We start from the raw sequence: 17,795 nt of genomic DNA, 5'->3' as shown, positions 1-17,795 counted from the left end.
TTAAGTGTCCAACAAAGTTGAGAGGAAAATATTAATGTTCTAATATAGGATAATTCTTGTGAAAGCCCACGAATGTTCAGAATTGGCACTGCTCTTAGAAAAGGGTACTCATAAGTAATTTCACACAAACTTTCACTATTTAGGCCAAGGGTGATTAAGATGAATACATTAACTTCAGGCCAAAATAATAAAAAGGCAAGCAAATAAAGCAAATGAAAAGAATCTCTGTAAGCCTATAATCTACTTTCACCATATCTTAATTCAGTGTATTAGAAATGTACAAAATATTTTAAATAAATTATATCTTTTCAAGTCCAGAAGGAACTTTTACTCAGCACCAGGGATGAAAAATGCCCATCCTTAGATTTTGTTGTGTTGGTTAAATGAGTCACTCTTTTGGCAATTTCTTCCAAATGAGAGCAAATTCAGATGTTAAACAGCTAAAACTTAATTTCTAAGTCTCATATGTAAATAATAAATTTGGACAGATAATCTCTAAATTATTTCAGATTTGAACTTCTCTTATACCAAACAGTACTTAAAACAAAATAGATTTTGGTGCTTGGTTTATCTCTTGGGGACAAGATTCTTTATTTTTAAAAGTTAAACAAATTCCTTTAATGTACTGTATTTCAAAGATTCTAGTTTTTCCTTTTTTAGAAAGATAGTATAATTACAAAAAAATTCTATGAAAGAAGAGTTCAAACAGACCAACTTTTAAATTAACTAGGAGTTCATTTTTTGATGATCTAATTTCAATTCTTTGTTATGCATGGTTTCTATTTTTGGATAATTAATGGTGATGTCCATCTAAAATGATCTTTAGATACAATACAAAAAAACCCAAAAAAATAACCCCCAAAGTTTACTCATATTTTAAAGATTCCAACCAGTCAGCTTACAACTTGCAATGAAAAGCACTGGAAGCACTTTAAATTTGTGTACTTTAACTTTTAAATTTGTGTGCTTCAACTTTTTTTAAAACTCAAGACTTTCTTTTTATTGATAAATATGAATGAAAAACTCTTAAAAATCTATCTGGGAAAGGAAAAGCAATTCCCTAAGTATAGAGACTTTTTTTTTTTTTTTTTAACCCAAGTCTTGATGTAGAGTTAAAAGCGGAGGAGGGCTGAGGGAAGTGTGATGAAGAACTGAACAGGGAGGGGGAAGGGATGAGGATGATCAATTAATCACTTTCTAGAGTGTTCTGTAGTTTGTCTAATCTTGCAAGTCAGATTATGAATTGTCTTGCATCTGAATATGATTACAAATTCAAAAATACACCTTTTTTCAAAAAAAGGCATTATTTATGAGACTGAGTGACAGGCAAGCACACTTCAGTCTCAGTGGCACTGCAAATTAACAACCAGAACCAACGTACGATCTGCCCACATTTACCAAAATCACAAAAAAAAGTTGGGCATAACTGGTTCCATTTGCTGAAGGAAGAAAAAAAGATTAATCTGGTATGAAAGCACTGCCTTTGAGACTTTGGTAGGAAAACTGCGTATTGGGCGGATCCTGACCTAGACACCTTGATCTTTGGTTCATGACCCTGTCAGAGCCAGACAAGGGCTCCCTGACTATGAATTAAACTGTTTGATTCCTCCGCCCACAGACACACAAAGCCCGCACTCTCTCAGCTGTTACATAAGAGTCTCTGGAATCCTAGGATGGTGTTTGTAAATAGCGCTGCCATGCGCACGGTACCCACGTGTCAAATGTTGACGTGACCGCGTGTAATCGGAAGGCGAGAAAGCACCAACAAGCTCCGAAGAAAAACCTCCCTTTTCTTTGGCCCTAAAAATGAGCATGTGCCTGTCAAGGAACTATCTCTAAGAGTGATTTATTTTCTTTATCTTTTCCTTTCCTTACCCTCTCTCTGCCCCTCCCCCCCCAAAAAAAATTAATGGGAGGAAGAACAGGAGAAATGACCAAACCCCATTGTATTCCTTTCCTTCTTTAAACAGCACCCAACCAGAGTACAGAATCACAATTAACTGCCTTTTCTAATTAAATTTGGGGCAAGTTTTGAAATCTCAACAATGCATTCTGAATGCACTTTCTACCTCCTCTTATCCCAAGACTTCTCCTTTATCTTTGCTCACTTACTTTGGTGTGAACTGAAATATTATGAGAAGTAGGATTACACAACTACTAGACAGAGATACTCTAAGTAGGCAAATGGTTTGCAAAATGACAATTTACATCCAAATAAAATTACAACATGACCCTTTCAGCAAAAAGTATCCCATGGCTATGTTTGAGTAAAGAGAAATGCAATTTAGTATTTTACCTGTCTTATTTTAATTTTCACCCTCATCTATATTCATTACATCTTTTACAATGGGTTTATGAACAGGAAACAAGTAAACCATTTCTTAAGGGGGTTGAGCTCTTACCAATATTCAAGAAAAATGTCAATATCAACTTTTTTACCCCAAATATGGAAAGTTTCCCATAACCTTCAGCTTTATTTAAAGCATGACATATTATAACAATGCAAAAAAAAAAAAAAAACTGAAGCAAAACTGTCAGTAAATTAAACTAGTGATTTGAAAAATACTGATTTCAACAAAATCTCAAGCATTTTTTAGATCATTTTAAATTTCTATATTCTATATCTCCTACACGCTTGGTAAAAAATGTTTTTAAATTATATATTAAAATTAGTTGATGTCTATAAAATTTCCTACTTGAAATATAAGAATCACATTTGAGAGTAAATAAGTTTCAAAATATTGAAAATTTAGTTCACAAAGTTAATGTGTTTAGTTCACAAAGTTACCTTATGTGTTTCAGTAGAAAAACATAAGTAAATTACAGGTATTAAAAGGTAAGCCATTAGCAAAATGTCTACTAGCTTTGCTTCCCGCCAGTATGTTTTTCTCCAAGTTATGATGTAGTAGACGTTCCAAAAATAAGTACAACTTTGTCTTACTTTCAACTAAATATGTTATAACTTCATAGGAGAAAAAAAATAACCACTCGGGTGGCTATATTGGAATAAAGCTAGATTAAATCTAGAGTATAAAGTTTAAAATATATGCTTTCCTGCTAAAATGTACCTGCTTCTCTTTTTACTGAAACAAACAATTTATGTGGTTAGTCTGATGTTGGAAAATTTGTTCTTCCTTCATGTTTGAAAAGTATCCATATATGGTATTTTTCCTTTCACCAGTTCTCTTTGGTACATTAAAATATAAATGTAAATGAATTAATGTTTCAATAACTGGATTCACTTTTTAAGAAGCTTATTCTAATTTTATGAATGATCACTTTATTTGCAGAAGTGATTTCTTGTTGTTATGATGTATGCAATAAAACAAACAAAAAGCTAATAATCATCCAAACTAATTAGAGGGTGTATAAAAGTAATCCTTTTAATGCAAAAATCATGAGAGATTATAAAAGAGCTGAGAGAACTTTATAGCCAATGGCAAATATGAAAATTCTATAACTTCAAAGTAAGAGACTTCAAACAAAAAATGGAAAAAGTGCTGAAAGAACAAACAGATTAAAAAATAAATTAATAGGAACAAGACGGTATGTTGGGGATGGAATCTGGGTGTGGTGTCATTGTATTATTTTCAGATTCTGGCACTTTACTTTAGAAGCAGCAAAACTAATAATTAAGGTATTTTTTAATGGTTGCTCTTGTTTCTTAATGTAGACAGGGATGAAAAACAGGAGGAATAACTCAGAGATAGATCATGTTATATCCTCTGGATTTCACTATCATTATTTAAGCCTTTTTTCTTCTACATTGCAAGACGAAAAATATACCAATTTGAGGAGAAATACTATAATAAAAACTCATCTTGAGAGTTGGGTGAATAGTTTTCATTAAAGAATAATCTGGACATAGAAACTAGGTTAATGCTCTATCAAGAAAGCAAGCAACTTGAAAAGGCAGGTTTTAGCAATGGCTAATGATATACGACAATAGTAATAAAAATTATCATTACTTTGCAGCATTCACAGAACAAACTGAAACAAATCTCAGAATTGTAAAAGTAGCAAATGAAAAATATCAATACTGTGTATGGCATGCCTTAATGGGAGATCTGCTATGTTTATGCTTGACCATAGACAGTTCTGTTCCCTGAAGACAGCAGTCCATCAGCAAAAATTCACAGCCCTATGTTTTACTTCTGAATATAGGGCATCTTCCATAGAAATTACTTATAAAGAGCAAAGCTAAAAATACAAACAAATCAAAATATCTCATCTCCTATATTTTTAATTTACTTGAAAAAATTCAAGATTTTTGGGAGTATATTTAAAAAGCAAAGATGGAATAGCACACTAAACCCAGTGAACAGCTTTTGAATATTATGGAGATACTATTATAAAAACCTATTATCAACTGAGGTAGTTCACAAAGTATTAACAGAAATAAGAGAGGGTAAAAACAAGGAAGCTTTTCATTTCTCCTATATGGAGGACCAGACCTATATTCTACCTTACTGCTTTCTCCAACAATTGCTCCATCAGCTTGATAGGATAAAGATTCTAATGTGAGTGTCTAACTTGTACCTGTTGCAAATACACAACAAACCTACAGGTAAGTGCTGTAATCACACTCTTAAAAAGTAGAATTTTTGGCCACTTCTATAGTGATTCCTTGAAAAAATAATGATTACAGCAATTATATGAAGCCAAGGCATTTCCTTATTGAGTACAATAACATGTATACATTATTAAAGTTGAATGCTTGCAGATAATTGAATCTCCCCCACCCTAGTTATAGTCGTAGATCCAAACTATGGAATCCAATTGGCAGCAAATCAACATTCTCATCAGAATAAAGAAGGAGAGAAGCATTGCTCAACAAGAAGAATGTCTGGTATCTAGAATTACATTAAGTTAGAAATTCAAAATAAAACCAACCCCAAGTAATTCACCCTGTGTTTCCAAAACTAAAAATCCTAATTTCATAGGGACAAATCCTAAAAAACTCACTGGTGCCATGTTTCTAGAAAGATATGCATAGCCCCATACAATTCAATTCAAATAGCACCCTACATTTCTTTGCATGAGACATGAGATACTTTCTGAATGCCAAATACCTTGTCGGTTGTATGCATTTTTACTTTATTTAGGATATAATTCACATATAATAAAAGAATTCACCTTCTTAAAGTATACAATTGGGTACTTTTTTAGAGCTGTGCAAACATTACTATCTAACTATGGGATATTTTTAGGCTCCAAAAGAAACTCTGTATCTATTAACAGTCAGTCCCCCTTCTTCTCCCCCCAGCCCCTAGCAATAAGTAATCTACTCTCTGCCTCTTTAGATTTGCCTATTCTGGAGATTTCATATAAGTGAAATCATATCATATGTGGCCTTTTGTTATTTACTTCTTTTCAAGTTCATCTATGATGCAGCATGTATCAGCCCTTCGTTCCTTTTTGTTGCTGAATAATATTCCATTGTATGGATATACCACAGTTCATACATTTATGAGTTGTGATGGACATTGGGGTTGTTCCAATTTTTGACAATTATGAATAATGCTGCTATGAGTATTCGGGTGCCAGTTTTTACGTAGACAATTGTGTGCATTTTAAGTCTCCTCTTAGGACTTTCCCTGCATAGCCTACGTTACAGCTTTACTTTTTTACTACTAGTAATGAGGCAGAATAGCATAGTGGTTAAAGGGCTGGGATCTAGAGACAGGCTGCCTAATTCAAACCTTAGCTAAGGCATGTACTGGCTGTATGAATTTGGTCATTCAACCTCTATATGCCTCAGTTAGCTCACCTGAGATGAGGATAAAAATACCCATCTCTAGAGTCATGAAGAGAATTAATGACATAAGTTACAATGTAGTAAGTTATTAAAACAACTTAAAATATTTTGAACACAAAGGCCATCTTATGCAAAAACACTTTTAAGTAAACAAAAACCTACATTCTGATGCACATTTTGATAAGGAATGGTAGCACAATCACATGACTGATGAAGTAGAACTGCGTTAACTCTTCTGTTTTCAGGAAAAAAGATTTAAAGATACCTGATAGTGTGATAAAATGATATGGACCTAAATATACAATACACAAATGTCCAAGTCAAACTGGGGGTATCCGAGTAAAACTGGTAGACTATATCCATGTCAGTATCCTGGTTGTGATATTATAGTTTTACCAAAAGTTACCAGTGGAAGAAATTGGGCAAAAGGTACATGCCCAATTATTATTATTTCATATACCTGTATCTGAATCTACAAATATCTCAACAGAAATTTCAATTAAAAATATGTGATCTCTGTGTAAATTTACTAAAAATCATTAAGCTGTATGTTTACAATGGATGGCTTTTATGAAACATTAGCCATAGCCTATAGAAGTTACATTTAAGGAAAAACTACCATCATTATCACCATCATCACCATTACCACTGAGAATAGATTATATATTTTCTAATTAAATGACATTACTTTTTTCCAGTTCTAGGTCATTCATTATTTTTTCTCAGCTTTTGAGACATAATTGACATATAACACTATGTAAGTTTAACGTGTACAATGTAACGACTTGATATATGTATATATTGGGAAATGATTACCACAATAAGGTTAGTTAACACATCCATCACTTCACATACTTACAAAGTTTGCATGTGTGTGTAGTGAGAACTCTGTATTACACATTACATTCCAGAACTTATTCATCTTATAAATGGAAGCTTGTACTCCCTTCATTACATATTGACTGAGTAGAACACTACTAAGTTCTACTATGGAATAAATAGATGTAGAAATCAGCACCTCTCTTCCAAGAACCATAAATTTAATTTAAAAGAATATTTATAGTATTTTTAGTGAAGCGACCAGTTCATTTTATGTCCTAACCTGTCCTCCAAAAACACTTCATCTTAATTTATTCATCTCTTAATTTTAATTCTCAGATTATTTGGAGCTTGATTTCAAGTCAGTTTGAGTAACAATCCTGAGTAAATATAAAATATTGAGTTCCAAATTCTTAAAACTTCAGGTAGGTTGACATTATCACTGAGTTTGTTTTTACACAAAATATTGAAAATTCACCTACTATCTATTTCTACTTCTTGAATCCTGGCACATTTAACTGCATTTCATGACAAGTGGAGAAAGCATAAATCAAAGCTGATAGAATTTACTATTTTGGAAGGGGCAACCAAAATCTATTTTATTGCGAAAAGATTGTATGTCTATCTTAAGTCAGGGATTTTCTGCAATGTACAATCTAGGATCGGAATAATGCTGGAAATAGCAGATACTTAAGACTCTTTTTGGCTTGCAGTCACACTGATTCAAGGGCTCTCACTTTACCCTCTCCTCTTGTGGAACTCTTCTTTCCCACTGTATACCAAAGTATATATATCTTGTACTATACACCAAGGTATGCAGATGTACTATATAACCTCCTTAAATAATGTCACAGTATTCCCTGAGTTTTGGCAGTGATTCAAAACAGAAATTGGAGATCTAGACCAAGTAAATACTGTATATTTGGCAAAATCATTTGTGGTTGTGTTCTTCAGCACAATTTCCAAGATAACCACCAGCTCTACTTGGCAAAATGACTCTCCCACAGTTAAGGCTCCAATTGTAAAGTTGGCTTGTAAAATATTTTCCTGCTACTGGCTTTGGTGCCATTACTATGCTTAAGAACTAGTGTGCAATGGTGGCATAATCATTGAGGAAAATGTTATTTTGATGAACCGACACTGACAGCCACTCCAAAGCTTTACCTTGCCTATACAGTTGTTTATAAAACAAAGGAGGCTCCCTCCAGTAATCGGAGATGGCTAGGTAAGACTATTAAATTCTATTAAGCAACAACAACTGAACTCATTGAAGAAGGAATTAGAGCATAAAAAAGCAGGTTTAATCTTTCTAAGTATTAGATATTCTAACATGTGAAACATCCATAGCTTTTGATGATGTTTTATTTAAAGATAATTTCAAAGAATTCATAAGGATTTACCAACTTGGATCCAGGACATAATGGAAAAGAGAGTTTCTGCCAGGTGTGTCTGTGAATTATAAGAAAGGTTTCTTACTGAGATCAGCAAATAAGGAAATACATTTCAATAGTGACACTGGCTTACAACATTGTGTGTGGGTGGAGCCTTGGAGGAATTGGTAGAGAAATTATAACTTCAGCAAGTGAAACCAAAACATTAACTCCAGTTTTTGTTCCCTGATACAACAAGTCCAGTGCCTAAACAGGACTTTGGAAGTCTCTCATAATAACTCCTTGGCAGGTGCATTTCACTTGTTCTGGAAGTGATGCAGACCTGCCAATGTCTACCTTCATGTGCCACTAAATCAAAATCTTATCAATCCCCTTGACTCCTTGCGTGGACCAGCATAATGTCAAATATAATTAAAGCCATAGTTGGTAAATCTGTGAATTTAAACAAAACAAAGGACTCTCTTCATTCCAAGTTAATTTCTCACTAACCATTAGTTCAATAAGAAAATAAGGAAAACAATACTGCAATTTAAGAAAAAGTTCTATCTTGTTATTGTCCACTATCATTTCCATAAAATTCAACTGCTCAAGACAATTCTGTCCTATGAAATTCTGAGAACATCCAGGTGGTACTATCACACATATAATAAATGAAAGAAGGAATTCAAATAATTTCTCTTTTATAATAAAGGAGAAAGTGGTACTTATATTGAAATTGGTGAATAATGTGCATCTCCTCCTTATAATCACTTAAGCCCCTCATACAATATTAATTAACAGCTATTTTCAGCATACAAATAGGATACATAAAATAACAAGAGTCTAAATTTGATATGAAAGAACAAATCTTCATGGTCACAATAAATATTAACCAATGTAGGTATTCTTATTTACCAATATGAATGGAAAATACTACATCCATTATTAGCTGAATTACTTGAAGAAAGCATAAACCACAACATTTGAAAAGTCCCAAAAAAGCAGTTAAATATTAGTCTGTTAGCAAAAGGAACTGTTTATTTTTAACTCTGAATTACTGCAATAATTAATCAGTTTTCTCAATGAATAGTAAGCATTTATGCTAAACTCCTAAGTATTTTCCTTATTATTTTAGGACAAGTAAGAACTAACCAAATGAGCTGTTTCTATTCCAGAGATCAGTAATACTACTCCCTTGTAATCATGTGAAATAACCTTCAGTATCAATGATTAAACTTAACCGCTTTTTCAGAGATCAAAATAGAAAGAGTTACAAAGTGAACTACTGAGGACAAATGGTTTTGGAAATCTGATTTATGGAGTAATGTCCATTACTGTGCTCTTCCTTCTGTCCATCTTCTAATCATATACATGCCTTCTAAACTTAAGTTTGACTTTCCAGTCCTTTACTAACACTTCTCTGCTTAATAACATTAAAAAAAAAAAAACCAATATTGTGATGAAATTTATATTCTACCTCGAACCTATTATGAAACACACATGCAAACATGTAAAAGAATGTAACTCTCCTCCAGCATTTCAACTTTCCATTAAAATGCAAATAAATGATTTCATTAACCAGGCAACAATACCTACAGTCTTAAACCAAAGCAAAGCAAAGCAAACCAATCTTTTCTCTTTATATCCCAACTTCCCCTAAGGAACAATCTTCCTCCTATGTTGGATTATTTGTTGATGAATATTTTTTATTTGGATTTGCCATTATTATCCCTTACTGGAGAGGGAAAAGCACATTATGAGACTTTAGATTTTAAATTCGTGGATGTATCCTATTCCCTACACAGGAAAATATAAAAATATTTCAGTAAATTTTAAGCAAACAACTGGAAAATAACCCTTCTTTCAATTCCTAAACACTAGATGAAGAAGGGGGGGGGGATCACTCAGTGATTATGTATGTATGTCATGAAAGCAATAGCCAGTAAATAACACTTATATTTCATAATCGACCTTCCCAGGAGTCTATCCAGGCCACACTTTTATTTGTCATAGGTAGAAAACTCTCCATAGAAACTCTGTTAGCTTAATAACACTAGACAAGCAGCCCCAGCGAAAAGATTCGGCAAGACTGGTGTGTGTGTGTGTGTGTATATGTGTGTGGTGTGGTGTGTATGTGTGTGCGTGTGTGTGTGTGTGTATAGAAGGAGGAGGAGGAAAAAAGAGACACGGAGAGAAAGGCAGATAAATAAAAGACCAAAGAAAAGAGAGCAACCAAGACACAGAGAAATTTGGATGGGACTGTTAGAAATCAGCTCCCTACTTCTCCGTTTCTTTGCTGGGATTGGGTTTCATTTCTTTCGGCGCCCCTGACCTTGCAGTCTTCCAACTCTCAACTCTGCCCCCCTCCTCCCGCCCGCCCGCCCCCTCCCCCGGCCTGCGCCTGCCTTTGTGTCTGCCTGTCACTTACCGGGGAACCAAACGAAGCTGATTCGGGAGAAGCACAAAGCCAGGACACAGATTTGCCCACAAATTCTCTTACACCCACTCCCCAGGCTGGAAGGCACAGCCCATTGCAGAGCTGATGTACCTCGAGAAAAGTGGGATCTGGTCTTGTTTGGGGGACCAGAGAAACTATTCTCTCTCACTCAGCACCACTAGCAAAACGCGCGGACTTAGGAAAAAACAAAACCCCACTTAGTGTACTACAGGTCCACTCCCCGTGACATTCGCTTAGTTCGCCCCCCAAAATCGGACACCGGGGTAGAAAGGGGCGGACGCGAACGCAAACCCAGACCCAGACCCTACAACAGATAAAAGGGTCGAAAAACACTCCGTCAGAGTTCTTTCCGGGGTGGGTTAGGTTAAACGAGAGACTGGTCTGACTTACAAGAAGGAAAGGGGGTCGGGGAGGATTCAAGGGAAAAGTAATGCCCCCCAAAGCTGAACTATTTGAGAAAGGAAAGCAAAGAAAAAAATCACTTTCCTGAGGATAAAAGGCCGGGAAACCGGCTGGTCGGAGTCACAAAGGTAAGTTTTCTGGGTAAGGAGAGGAGCATTAGCAGGAGAGCGGAGAGAACACAAAACTACAGGTTTAAAGGGGGGGGGGGGAATTAAAACTATATTTGTCAGCCATGTTGAAGAGGCTCCAGTAATTTGTGAAGCTTCCCTCTTCCCTCTTGGTATTTGTGGGTGACACTGCAGGGTTTGCTCCCCAGTCCCTGGAAGCCCGAGAGAAAGCAAGGGGGAGAGGAAAGGGAGAGTTTCGCGGCATAAGAGAAGCGCTCTGACCTCGTTCACGTCCCTCAGCCTTGCAGCAATCCAGCAGTTGCAGTCGGGTCTCCTTTCTAACAAATCCTAAAGGGCAGCCATCTTGCTTCCTTCTGCTTCTCTACGAAAGCAGCCTAGCCTCCGCATCAATATTCATAAGGCAGTTTGACGTCTGTTCTCATCACTCGGCGGGGCCGGCGTCTCGGGGCGGCCTCGCCGAGGGGGCGGACGTGACTCGCATGCGAGCCGGGCCTGGGCGCGCGGCGCTCGCGAGGAGGCGGCGGCGGCGGCGGCCGCCCGAGCTCTCGCCGCAGCCGCTGCTGCTGCCGGCTCTCCTCCTCCTCCCGGCCTCCTCCTCCTCCGTCCGGCTCGCCTCCTCCTCCACCGGCCTCCTCCTCCTCCTCCTCCTCCGCCCTGGCCTCCGTCGCCGCCCTGGGGCCCTCAGCCCCGGCTCCCAGGGAATCAGCCCCCCGCCCGGGGCTTCCCGCACAAAGGCCGGCGGCACCTGGGGGCCGTACAATGGGGTGCGCAGTCGAGGCCGGGGCTGCCCTGGCGCTGTGCGGTGGAGCCCGGGGAGCTGTGCGCCGGGGTGAGCGCGGGGCGGGGGCGAGCGTGGGGGAAGGTCCAGCCCCCGAGCGCCGCAGCCAGACCCGGGGCACCCCGGAGCCCCGCGGAGAGGAAGCCACCCGGGTGAAGGCGCGGGGCAGGCGCGCAGGGGGAGGTGGCGTGGGTGCTTGGCACAAGGATGGAGACCCTAGATTAACCTTTTGAACTTTTTGTTAGTACCGCACTCCACCACCCACTTAGAGGTATGTGCGCGCCCCTCACCCTGGCGCGCTGCCACCTCTACCCCGCAGCCTCGCACTAGCCCTTACTCCCACCTCCTTGCAGGTATCTCCGCACACGCCCACGCGCGCACCCACCTCCGCGCGCGACGGCCAGCACCCCCACCCCCAGTAGGTGCACCCGCTCCCGCCTCGACCCCGCTTTGGCATCCTCTACACCGTCGCTTTAATCTCGCTCTACAAAAGCGCTCCCGAATTTCGCCGAGGGCATGCCCTTAGTGCTTTAGGGGCCTGTAGTTTTAAAGACTCGACAAATTAGGAAATTGACCGAGTCCTGCTTCAGCCCGCCCCGGTCCACCTTCTGTTTACTTTTGCCACGTGGGCTAAGAAAGAGGGATTCTTCCAGATCCAAGATGAATTTCTCACCAGTGACTACTTCTCGCTCGACTCGGTTCTAAGAAATAAACCTGCGCTTTCAAATGCCTACGTTTTCTCCAGTAACAGCTTCTATTTTGAAAAAATTTCTACCCGTACGCATAATTAAGTAATGAAGAAATCGACCCATAAAGAACTAAATTCCAAGTGACGGACACTCGATATTCCCTGACGTTCCGGATTCTATACCTACGTCCTTCCATTGACAGATTGTCTTGTCTATTGCCGACTAACTTGAATTCTCTTTTTAATGCCCCCTTTCTAGTCATAAAATTTTTATTTGAAGGTAAGAATCAAGAACAAAGCTCATATGAATCATTACACCAGTAGTTGTTGAGATTCGCCCTCTACAAGAAATTTTCACGTACTCACATTCAACTTTTAAATAGATATTTCGGGCACATCTTTTATAGGATCACTGCATTGTGATCACAATACTTATAAGTCAACACAAGTTATTTTGTGTAGCTTCTTTTCTTTTTTTTCGTCTGTAATTTCTTTAAAAGTGAAGCCTTTTCCTAATTTTATGAAATCGGAATATTTCCCCTGAAAAGAGTTAAAAAGGGAACTCTTTCTGTGTGTCACATTGTTACTAAGAAGAACGTTTAGAGTGTGTTCTAATGAAACATTGTATATTCCATTCTGAGGCAGAGTTCATTCGGGTTTCTGATTTTGCAACGGCCAAGTAAAATCACTCATTTTTCCTTAAGCATTTCATGTAACATTGAATTTCTGTCTTTTCCAACTGTACACTAATGTGCCATGGAGGTCTTGGCAATTGTTAGTGGACTTTAAGCTGTTTGGGAGGTCCCTTCTAATTTTTTTTTTTTTTTTTTTTTTTGGTCAAGTCCAGAAAGTAAAGTTTTCCAAAGACTATGACATATATTTATGCAGTGCACAGTACAGCAGAATTGTTGAAAGCATGGGCTTTGGAGTTGGACAGATATGATTGAATCCTGACACTATCCCTTACCAAGTGTCTGGCCTTGAGCATGTTACTTACCTCTGTGTATCAGTTTCCTCATGTGTTAAAGACCCTCTGAAACACAAGGGTTGTTGTGAGGATTCAATAGGGCACTAAGTAAATGTCCAGGTAGTTATTACTATTACCAATAATAAACCATCTACTTCCAGAAGTTTCTCTTGATTAACTAGAAATACATAAATAATTATATGACTTCTTATATTGAATAACATGTGGCAACTATTGTATTCACATGTGTTTGATATAAATATCTGCATGTTCCCTTAGTTGTTTGTATTATAATTGGGAAAATGATCTTTAAGGTCACCTCCTTCTCATTTCATCTTCTAAACCTCTCGCTCTGTTGTAACAGGTGGTTCTTGTCTATCTGGAATCATACTGGGCTTGCAGTTGGTTTTGTAACAGGCCCTGAACCTTTTCTTGCCAACTTCTTTCTGTGCACCCTCACCCCACCCTTAACCACCACCACATTCGTTAATTTAAAAGAACATACATTAACTCCTCTTGGCTATTGTGACTTTTCAATAGCAAAAGGAAGTAAAATTCTGAAGGTCTCCAACTGTAAAATATGTTAATGAGATTTTTATATTGTTGATTTAAAAAAAACCTCTTGCTTTGTTGCTTTTTCTGGGAAAGAAAAGTATAGTGTACACAACCAGTTATTTACTGGACATTAGTGCATATTTGTATGTGTAATTAGGAACCAGCTTTTATTAACTATGTGCCTTCTTGAGATTCTTCCTATAGGTGTGGATAATCTATTTTTTGAAAAGGTAATTTGTTGTTTTAATACCAGCCAATTGTTATCAAATTCCTTACCATTTTTTTCTTAAAATAGAAATAGCAGCACTGCATCCACACAGAGAAATTCTTGCTTCCTTAACAGAGAAAAAAGACTAATAGAACAAGTTCCACAACATGCATTCTGTGTTAGAAAATTGACTTGATTGGCCTGGGCACCTGCTGTCTAACTCAGTTGCTCAGTCTCTAAGCCTCTTAGGGTGGAGGCAGCTTCCTGACTGCTAGGTCCATTAAAGAGCTGACAACAGCAGCTTGTTTTACAATGCAAATTTCTTGTAGTGTACTAACAAAACAAAACCAAAAACAACAACAAAGGTGCATTCTTAATTTCCTCTCTACCTGCAAAATAGGAAATTTTCTTTAAGGACTTGATATTCTTTTTGAGAGAAATTGTTGTGATACGTATTGCTTTGGAAGAATTATAGTGGTTCAACAAAAACATTAAATCATGGCCTGTTGTTTCCCATCTCCAAAAACATATTTCTGAAGTATGACATGATAAAGATTCTCTGCATGCTTAAAAGACAATTGACCTTCAAACAGCACAGCAGTCATTGCTGTGAAGGGACTTTCTTGTTTCTCTTATCTGGTGACATTACTGCACACCATACCAAGGTACATATTTAACACGGGTAGAACACTAATTTTAAAAATTTCCAATAAATGAAACATTTACACATAACACTAACTTATTGATATAAGTGTTATTATTAATAAAAACCATTATTGTCTAAGGCCAGGGAGCATAATGTAATGAGGTCTTGATAGAGTTTCTTTTATTAATATGATTTCTATTTTTTTCTGACCTTATCTCATATGGCTAATTTCTCTTTTTCTAATTTGGAAATTTTTAAGGAACAGATACAAATGATATAATCCTAAATTACTCTAGTCAGGTGCTAGCCAATGTGTATACTGATATAATGGGTGCAAAGTGAAATGTCAGATAAAACTCAAAACTCTAATCCTGTTCAAATATTGCTAAAGGCATTATAAAAAGAATATTAGGATCATTAGTGGAACAAACATCATGGAAATGCTTTCAGAAGTATTGCAGATATGATGTTAATATCAATCTCTTTTCTCCTCATGAATTCTGGTTTCACAATCTAGTAACTACTTTTTTTTTCTTTTCATCCAAATTTGGTAACTCAATACACCCATTTTTTGAGAGGATAATTTTTCAACTTTAATGAACTTCAATAATGAATAAGTTTTAACTATTGGTAATTACCCCAACAACACCCTTTGCATTTATATATGATTTTATAGATTTCAAAGCATTTTTTTGTACACTATTGTTTTCTTTGGTAAAGATATACTATTATGTTTAATATTCAAATCATATGCCATATTCAAATTGGCATTGAATTTGATTCCTATCTTATAAATATGAAAAATGAGTTTAAGTGACTTTCTCAAGATCATACAGCCTGTATGTAGAGGAAGGAGCACCTCACAAACTCAAGCTTTGTGAATTCAAGTTCAGGCCTTATTCATTGCACCAAAATTAACCTTATATATCTTTTCCTGTTCAGCTTCCTCTAAATTGTTCTTACTATTAATAGTACTGACTGATATAGGAATCCTCCCTTCAAAATTCACAATAATTTTCCATTATTCTTTGTTACTTAGGCAGGGTGCCTGGGTGGCTCAGTCGTTAAGCGTCTGCCTTCGGCTCAGGTCATGATCCCGGGGTCCTGGGATCGAGCCCTGCATTGGGCTCCCTGATCAGCACCCCCCCTCCCTCTTCCCCTGCTTGTGGTCTCTCTCTCGCTGTCTCTCTCTCTCAAATAAATAAATAAAATCTTTAAAAAAAGAGAGAGAGAAGAAAAAAACAGCATTTACATTTACTCATTTTTAGTACTCCAAAAGTAACACTATTGCTAAATACTGACCATGCACCAAGCCTGTGGATAATTGTTTTACATTTATTATCTCTTTTAATTTAATGCTTATTAAAACCAAATAATGTAGGTATCATCTTATTGAGAATGAAGGGTTGAGTAATTTGGTTGGGATTAAATATTAAAGAGCTGGAACCAAGGTCTAAATCTAGGTTTGTCTGATTCTAAAGCTCATATCCTTGCAAACTACACTGTACTGTCTCCCCACTTCAGCAGTTATAGATATCTATGTTTACACCATAAGTTCTTCACACAGCAGTTTTTAGCAATAACATCAGTATTCCCCATCTATATATTTAAATCTTGCCTGTCTAAATCTCTACTTGGGTTTTTCTCATCATTTATTCTCTCCTCTGTTTCTTTAGTTTCCATTTCATGTTAGGAAGTTGGCATGCTTGAACTCTTTGGAACAATGATTACATTTGTGTAATAAAAGTGATGCCACAGCCTTGCCCACCACCCTCCACCACCACCACTTTAACATATGTCTTAACCTCACCAACAAATTTTTTGGAAAGATAAGTTCTGCTATCTGTTTTCAATATTGGTGTGGTAAAAGGGAATTGAACCCTTGATCTACTCCTGACTTCCTGGAATGACTTTGAGTTCATTCCCGCCAAACAGGGAAGCTGGCAGGTGGAAAGAGCGCCACCTACTGAAAGTGTTACTAAGACATGGGTCTTTGGGGATAAAATACTCAGCATGCGATAGCACCAAATCTTTCCATTGGGAAAACGAATCAGAATAACCTATGGACCACTTGAAAAAGATGCATAACTAGGTTCCACTCCTCTACCCCCAAAGTCTCTTGGAGATTCTGATTAATGAGGTCTGGCATGGGGATAAGGTAGCAGTGTTTTTAAAAAACATTCATGGACAATCAGATGTACAACTCTGCTTAAAAATCACTGGTGTGGCTTAATATGTGAATATTAATAGTTAATAGGCACACAATGTTGTCATTCATAGATTGTCCCATGAAAAAGAGCAAATAGTGTGTATACCTCTATAGTCTGGTGGAACACTCACACCCCTGCAAAGATCCAGCAAAGCTGCCTGTGACTCTCTTTCTGTATTTCAGGTTGATGGAATTCATCTAAGTTCTCCTGTGACAGGTAAAAAATAAATCTCCTTTGAGGAAAATATAAATAATTAGCAGCCAAAGAATGACCCAGACTATCAGTAGTGAAAAAGAAATATCAGGGGAAAATGTAAGTGATAGTATTGATACCCTAATACCCTGACGCAAGAAAGATGTATCGGAAGTTGCTAGCCTTCAATTTGTGAAGAGTATTTTGGGATTTGCGTTCCCAGGGGGTAATTCTATTGGTTGAGTTTTGTCACACTTTTTTTCCCTAAAAAAAATTAAACCATTTTTTAATCTAGGCAATTAGACAAAGTGATTCTAATTTCTTTATTATCCCCAAAATAATGGCCATGTAATAGTTTGTGAATGTATTATATAGCTCCATGCTGTTAGTGCAATGCTTCTAGAAGGAAGAGCTATAGAGATTAAACTAATTTTAGGTCCCTGTTAGGTTAATCCCTTTCTTATAGATACTCTATATGAAAAAGAAAGAAAAATTTATAAAGGAAGTAGGGTAGCCATTATTTGACATCCGATTTTTTTTTCAAATATTCTAAAGTATGTTTCATTCTTTCTAGAGATGTGTGAGAAAACCTAATGAGATCTGACTCATGCCAACT

At 37.1% G+C, this 17,795-nt stretch overlaps 1 protein-coding gene across 1 annotated transcript in view; it reads right to left on the bottom strand.

Moving 5' to 3' along the window:
- Window positions 1-11,357, bottom strand: part of TET2 (tet methylcytosine dioxygenase 2) — a 138,786-nt gene extending 127,429 nt beyond the window's left edge. The window contains exon 1 of the mRNA XM_032400933.1: window positions 11,197-11,357. The gene's annotated coding sequence lies outside the window, so the exon portion shown is untranslated. The remainder of the gene's footprint in view (window positions 1-11,196) is intronic.
- Between the last annotated feature and the right edge of the window lie 6,438 nt (window positions 11,358-17,795).

The sequence above is a fragment of the Phoca vitulina genome, unplaced genomic scaffold (assembly GCF_004348235.1).
Source record: "Phoca vitulina isolate PV1807 unplaced genomic scaffold, GSC_HSeal_1.0 scaffold3, whole genome shotgun sequence".
Classification (NCBI taxonomy): domain Eukaryota; kingdom Metazoa; phylum Chordata; class Mammalia; order Carnivora; family Phocidae; genus Phoca; species Phoca vitulina.
This window is presented reverse-complemented; position numbering and strand designations above follow the sequence as displayed.